This window comes from Micropterus salmoides, unplaced genomic scaffold, assembly GCF_014851395.1.
Source record: "Micropterus salmoides isolate LMB-PRFRI ecotype aquatic unplaced genomic scaffold, ASM1485139v1 Ms_hic_scaffold_14, whole genome shotgun sequence".
Taxonomy (NCBI): Eukaryota; Metazoa; Chordata; class Actinopteri; order Centrarchiformes; family Centrarchidae; genus Micropterus; species Micropterus salmoides.
In genome coordinates, this window is record NW_024040485.1 from 11,179,399 (window position 1) to 11,185,969 (window position 6,571).

General features: G+C 41.4%; 1 pseudogene; it reads right to left on the reverse strand.

Annotated features, from left to right (window-relative positions):
• The window catches only part of LOC119902996, a 3,195-nt pseudogene extending 1,714 nt beyond the window's left edge, over positions 1-1,481 (reverse strand).
• Positions 1,482-6,571: the final 5,090 nt, after the last annotated feature.

Below are 6,571 nucleotides of genomic sequence, written 5' to 3' on the forward strand. Positions count from 1 at the left end.
CTAAACCCAATAGAGAATCTTTGGAGGGAGCTCAAACTCCGTGTTTCTCAGCGACAGCCCAGAAACCTGACTGATCTAGAGAAGATCTGTGTGGAGGAGTGGGCCAAAATCCCTCCTGCAGTGTGTGCAAACCTGGTGAAAAACTACAGGAAACGTTTGACCTCTGTAATTGCAAACAAAGGCTTCTGTACCAAATATTAACATTGATTTTCTCAGGTGTTCAAATACTTATTTGCAGCTGTATCATACAAATAAATAGTAAGAAAATCATACATTGTGATTATGTCTCTCACAGTGGACATGCACCTACGATGACAATTTCAGACCCCTCCATGATTTCTAAGTGGGAGAACTTGCAAAATAGCAGGGTGTTCAAATACTTATTTTCCTCACTGTATAAAGACTGACTGAACTTGAATGTGAGAAAACTGTATATTTATAATGAATAATACTTCTTTACTTTCAAAGAAAGAAATCTCAAGTTTGGCAGGTTCAGCAGGGTTCTTGACTTTGGCAAGAGCCGACGATAGAATTAATTGTTCCATCATCACGATAAAAAACAAAGTTGAAATACGTAAACAGTTATTTATTTAGGTCACGTGTTTCCTAATTTGAAGTTGAAATGTACGTATAGTATATCCTCCTTTTTCCCCACTAAATGCTGTTGTTTCATAAATTTAAAACCGTATAAAAAGATCAGTCTGTGATCCTGTGTATAATTAGGCACATTCAATTCACCTGATGCATTAAAAAGGTAAAACATTTTTACAACATGGCTTTAAAAAGGCAAAAGCAATAGACAGTCCTGTGTGAAAACACTTGCATCTCAGGGCTGTTTTGTGTGGAATTACTCACAAATTTAGGAATTAAAAAAGATTTTTCACTGAAAATGAGGTGTTATAGTTCCAAAAAATGTATGGTTTAAGCAGTAATTCTTAAAGAGTACATTAAAACTGTAGACATTTGGGTAGCATGTACTCACAGCAGCTCTCTGTTGAGGACCTCAATGACTCCCGGACTTCAGGCTGTAGGTGGCAGTGCTGCACTCAGCTTTCTGGAAGGCTGCTGGCAGCTTTTGGATCTCATACCAGTTTCCAATATACTGCAGAAGAAACACAGGATTTCACGCACTAATAAAACTGAGTAGATACTGGACATTTAATTGTTGCAAAAGAGGCAATATTGGTAAAATATGAATTAGTAGCAAAGGAAAGACAAGGAAAAAATAAAGAGTTTAGTATTCACCCTGGTAGCATCAAAGTTGGCCTGAACAGCGGGTTTGGGACATTTGCTGGACGTCCGGATCTGAGCACTGGCAGTGAGAACAGACAGCAGAGTCAAGGAAATCACCTGCATGGCCTCCATCTTATCACCACAACCTGCTGAGAACAAACAGATGATTATTGAAACAATCAGCTTTACATCAGGAGAATGCTCCTGAACTCAGTGAACAAAACATTTATTTTTGAGGGATGAACAGTTCAGGCTTCAACTGATAACTTAGTTGTACTACCTGTGTGCAGGACACAGAGGGTCTTTTATAGATCTGGAAAACCTGCAGCCTATTTATTGATCACATTGTTCAGCCCCCATTACACCCCTCTTCTGTGTTTACACGTAAAAGTGTGTGATAAGAAGGTGGAGAGAGTTTGAGTTCAAAGCACCTGCTCAAATGAAGACACTTTTCAAACAGACCTCACATATTCTGCCCTCTGTACATCAACCCCATTCATTCCTCTCTCTCTATTCTTGTCAATGAAACATCTTTTTTTAGTGCCATCTCTTTCAATAGGAATCCAAAAACCAGCAAGATGTAAAAAATTACAAACAAGATGAATATTAAAACTCAACTAAACTAACTGTGAACTAAAGAAATACATTTCCCCATCTTAGGTTTGGTGGATTTTAAAAATCAGCAGCTGCTTATTTGCATAGCTTAAATATTGTAGGCTACATTTTCTCCCTTAGCATCATGATCATAGAAATAACTTGTATGCCATTCATGTAGTATAGTAAAGGAAAGACAGTTGTATGATCACCCTAACTTTTAATCTCCATTTGATGTGTTTACTTCTTGCAGTTACATGAAAAGATTGGCACAACTCATGTCTGGATGGTGACTATAACAGCCGGTTAGCTTAGCATAAAGATAGGAAACAGGTGAGTCATTTAGCTTTGCTCAGTCTAAAAGGTTAATAAAATCAGCCTTCCAGCATCACTAAACACATTTAATCTGTACAAAAACAAAAGCCAGGAAGTTACTGCTCTCAGCTAAGAAGCTGCCTCACACATGACCACCCATAAATCTAAATTGCCATATATAAATTTCACTTGTGTGTATTTAACAAACCAGATGTAAAGTGTAATGCCGCATTCCAGACCGGTAGGAACTGGGAAATTTCCAAGTTGAAATACCCGACTTCCGATCTCAAAGCTTTTCAGGCGCGTGGTGGTGCATGACACAAACTTATGTTTCTTTGGCAAGTTTATGCACACTTAAACCCTCAGCAGTGCACTGTGTTAATTAAAAGGATCGCCATTTACATAGGTGGAAATCACAGAGGGATCAGAACAAAAACATTAAATAATATAATGATATATACTTAGAATAATTAGTAAAACAATACAAACACAAACAGGGCAATAAAAGTGCGTTTTCAGTTTAGAAACATTTTGAGTCTCCCCTCCCTTGCCTGACAGTGGTTTGGTCCACTGCCTGCTTTCCCTCTTCACTTCACAGGAGTCCGGTGTGAGAAAACCAGTTTGAATCCTTCAGTATTTGAGGAGCTGCAGTGATGTTAAGTAGGCTGGCAGGGCTGCTTTATTCACTTGAAACATCGGATGAACTTATTCTTATGTCTTTAAAACAGATGATGCTTTCCATGAGCCCACTATGTTATTATAACATTACCTAGCTTGTTTAGTAGCTTGTTTAATAGCTTGTTGGATTGTAAGTCATCCTCTACAGCTAGAGATGCGCGGATTTATCAGCTGGGGACTGCAGCCTAGTCCACACGGACACGGACAAAAAAATCTCCGTCCACATGAAAACACAAACATGCGCTATCAAGCGCTGTCAAGAGCATTCTAAACCACCTGGCGGCGATATGGCCCTAAACGTAAACACACGTTGGCCAATCAGAGCCTAATAAAATTGTAAACAAAGCAGGCAGTGGCGCACAATCTCACATCAAACACAGCAGATAGCGGCGCACACTGACCTCGCAAGGCAAAAACTCCTAAAATCCTCACCTTGGCAGGGGTTTTCAAAAATGTTCGGTTTCAGTGACCCGATGCTGCGTTTCCGTGTGTACGAACGGCCAAACCGCATAGAAAAAGTCACGGTTATGAAAATACCCGTGTTCGTGTAGACAGGGCCTGAAAAATGGCTGATTACTCTGATGACCGGTGACCAGGGCAGAGCAGTGTCAAATATCCAATTTTCTGCCGTTCATTTTGAACGTTACAAACACGCTGCACTGAGCTGTGTTTCGTGTGCACAGACAGTAACCTCATGTCACAGCCAAACACAGCTATTCACTAGAGCAGGGGTTTTCAAAGTCTGAGACTGCGGGCCTCCCTTCAGACAAAGCTTGGGAAACGGTGCCCTCCCTACCACATCTTTAGTTTACTTGGTAAGTTTCGCTCAATTCCTGGATGCCAATGGGATCGTGATTATATTATTTGATCCCAGAGACACTCAACATTTGAGCCAAAATAGCCTAATATTGCTGTTTGACATAACTTCTGACTGAGTTTTTAAAAAGATCTGTCCTAAGGCATTTATAAGTTTCTTACTGATGGGGGGAAAAAACAGTTCACAAAAACTACTGTATCTCTGAACTCTCACACATGTAGGCTATTTTATGTGTTCATTTTTGTAATATTGTTTCACTTCCATTCACTGTGCCTCCCCTGAAACTGTTTGGAGCCCCCCTAAGGAGGCCCGCCTCACACTTTGAAAATCCCTGCACTAGCGTGATGATGACGCAGCGCTCACTATTTAGGCCCACATCTGCAGAGAAACACACAGAAAGATGGATATTTTAAAGCAGGGACCAGGTAAAGCAACAGTGAACACAGTTGTTGGTGACGATGTGATGGGTCTCGATCGGTAATTAACAACAAGCCTCCTCCACATGCGGCTCATGCTGCCGTGAAAACGGAATTGCGGGTGGAAAGTAGGAAACGCGAGTTGCCTTTTATAAAACTGCTGATAAATAAAGTCAGAGCAGACAAATAGCCTACAGATACAGAGAGACACACACAGGTGTGTGCATGTGTGTCTGAAGGGAAAAGCAAGGTGAGCGGTGGGGAATTAAGTAGAATTAAAATGGTGAGATTAGAAATATGACAATGTGTTCTTTCAAATATTTTTAAGTAAAATATATTTAAAGATAGCCTAGTTTATAGGCTACTGCAGTTTATTTTCAGTTAGATTGTAGGCTATAACAGCACCTTCCAGTGAAAAAACGAATGTTATTTAATAATCAATGTTTCATTATGACAATCCAATCGAATGGACCCCAGTGAGAATAGCCAACATTTATACTTGTGCTGATGGCAAGAAAATTTCCCAAAAATTCTAATAAAAATAGGTTTTTCCAATAAAAAGTTACAAAAACGTTTGTGTATGCTGTCAATTATAGTTCTTACAAAGAAAGAAAATCGGCCTAAATTAGTATCAGAAGGTCAGACCTTTTTAAAAAATCAGTAATTGGAATCAGCTATGAAAAATGTAATCTGTGCATCTCTTACTACAGCTAATACAGCGATAATCCTGTGTGAACCGATATTAGGCTAATACCGTGGATCTACCCCTGTGTTGTTGTCCAGAAAAATACTAGTAAGACTTGTCTGTGAAGATTCTCAGTCATCCAGGGCATAGTTATCCAAGGTTAAAGTCAAGGGCAACTGGACTTGGTTGAAGATACTAGAAGACGTTTCGTCCCTCATCCAAAGGACTTCTTCAGTTCTGACTGACTGGCAGGGAAACTAAGCTATTTAACCTCAGTGGGGTCATTTGCCAGTATCATCGATACCGCTGGTTCATAAGGCCTAGTTCACACTCCATGATTTTTAGCCTGATTTGCTGCTCGGCGAGCTCGGCGACCGTCAGGCTGTGATCGGGAGTAAATCGGGTTGATCGGCGGTCGCCAGTCGTTATGTGTGAACTACTCAATGATGCATCACAACGGCTCCCCGTCACATTTCTGACACATCGCCGACGTCTGCCAGATATCTAGCATGCCAAATATCTGGAGAAGTTGGCCGACTCGACATCCACATTCAGCCAATGAGAGCAGGCAGCTACTTTTTCACCGCAAAACACTTTTTACTCACATCCAGCTCTCTCTGTAGCTCAGACAATCCCTGCTACCTGCGTGTGCTAATCCATTCTTTCACCCATATTTTTTGTCTTTATAATTGGTATCTTTATAATAACAAACAGCTGTTTTGTCTGTAGGTTCGTGTCATTTCCTGTTTCACGTGTGTTTTCTTGACAAAACGTGGTTTGGGGACCAGTGTTGGGTGACGACGTCAAGACTCCCGTCACAAGATGGCAAGCTGTGTAGTGTGAACGGTACGGCCATCGGCTGACGCTGAAAGTCGTGTAGTCTGCACGAGCCTTTAGTGTTCCTGGCTGTAATAACGACAGTCGTTATGGTCATTAGGACTACCCGAGGCTGAAGACTGAACTCAAGACTGAACGACCATCATTGGTATCTTCACCTGAGAATAGGTTACGTTTGTTGAGTTTCCTGGGAAGTGATGAAAAGACCGCATTGTAAGTGGGGGATAAGTGGTGGCGTAGGCCCCCTCCTCTGTTCAATGATGGCTTCTCAACCCTGGTGTAGATGGCTTCCTTGACACCTCTTTCAAACCATCCATCTTCTCTGTCTAAAATGTGCACCTGGTGGTTCTCAAACGACTGTCCTTTATCCTCCAGATGTAGGTAAAGTCTTGACCTGAGGAGTTGGCCCTTCTGTGTTGAGCCATGCATTTGTGTAGTGGTTGTTTAGTTTCCCCAATATACAGGTCTGTGCATTCCTCACTGCATTGGACAGCATACACTAGATTTGCTTTCTTACAGTGCAGACGCTTTGCTGCTTGCTCTTGCCTCTGCTTGCATTCTATTGCTTAAACTCTCTTTTTTTCCTGCTAGAAATCAGCAACTCTTGGATACTTTTAAATCACTGGGACTGTCAGATAAAGTTGGCTCTTGCCATACTTGCCAAACTTTTATGATCTCAGTGCTACGCGAGTGCGGCCTATCAATAGCACTAGCCTGTACTGCAGTGACTGGAATTATAGCTAATGCTAATTAGCAACAAGATGCCCCCCTTCTCCACGGACGACTTCTACAAACTTCTACAGAAAATTGCAGTGCTGGAAACCAAGATCCACAGGTTAGAAGTGAATGTGGAAGTGAATGGACTATGTGGGAATGACACCACTTTACCGTGGACCCAAAACAGGACCAACAAGACTACCAAGAAGCAGCAGGCCTGTGTACTGGGTAATAAATCTGAAAGTGGGAGTCCTCCCTGGAACGCTCTTGGTGCAAAGC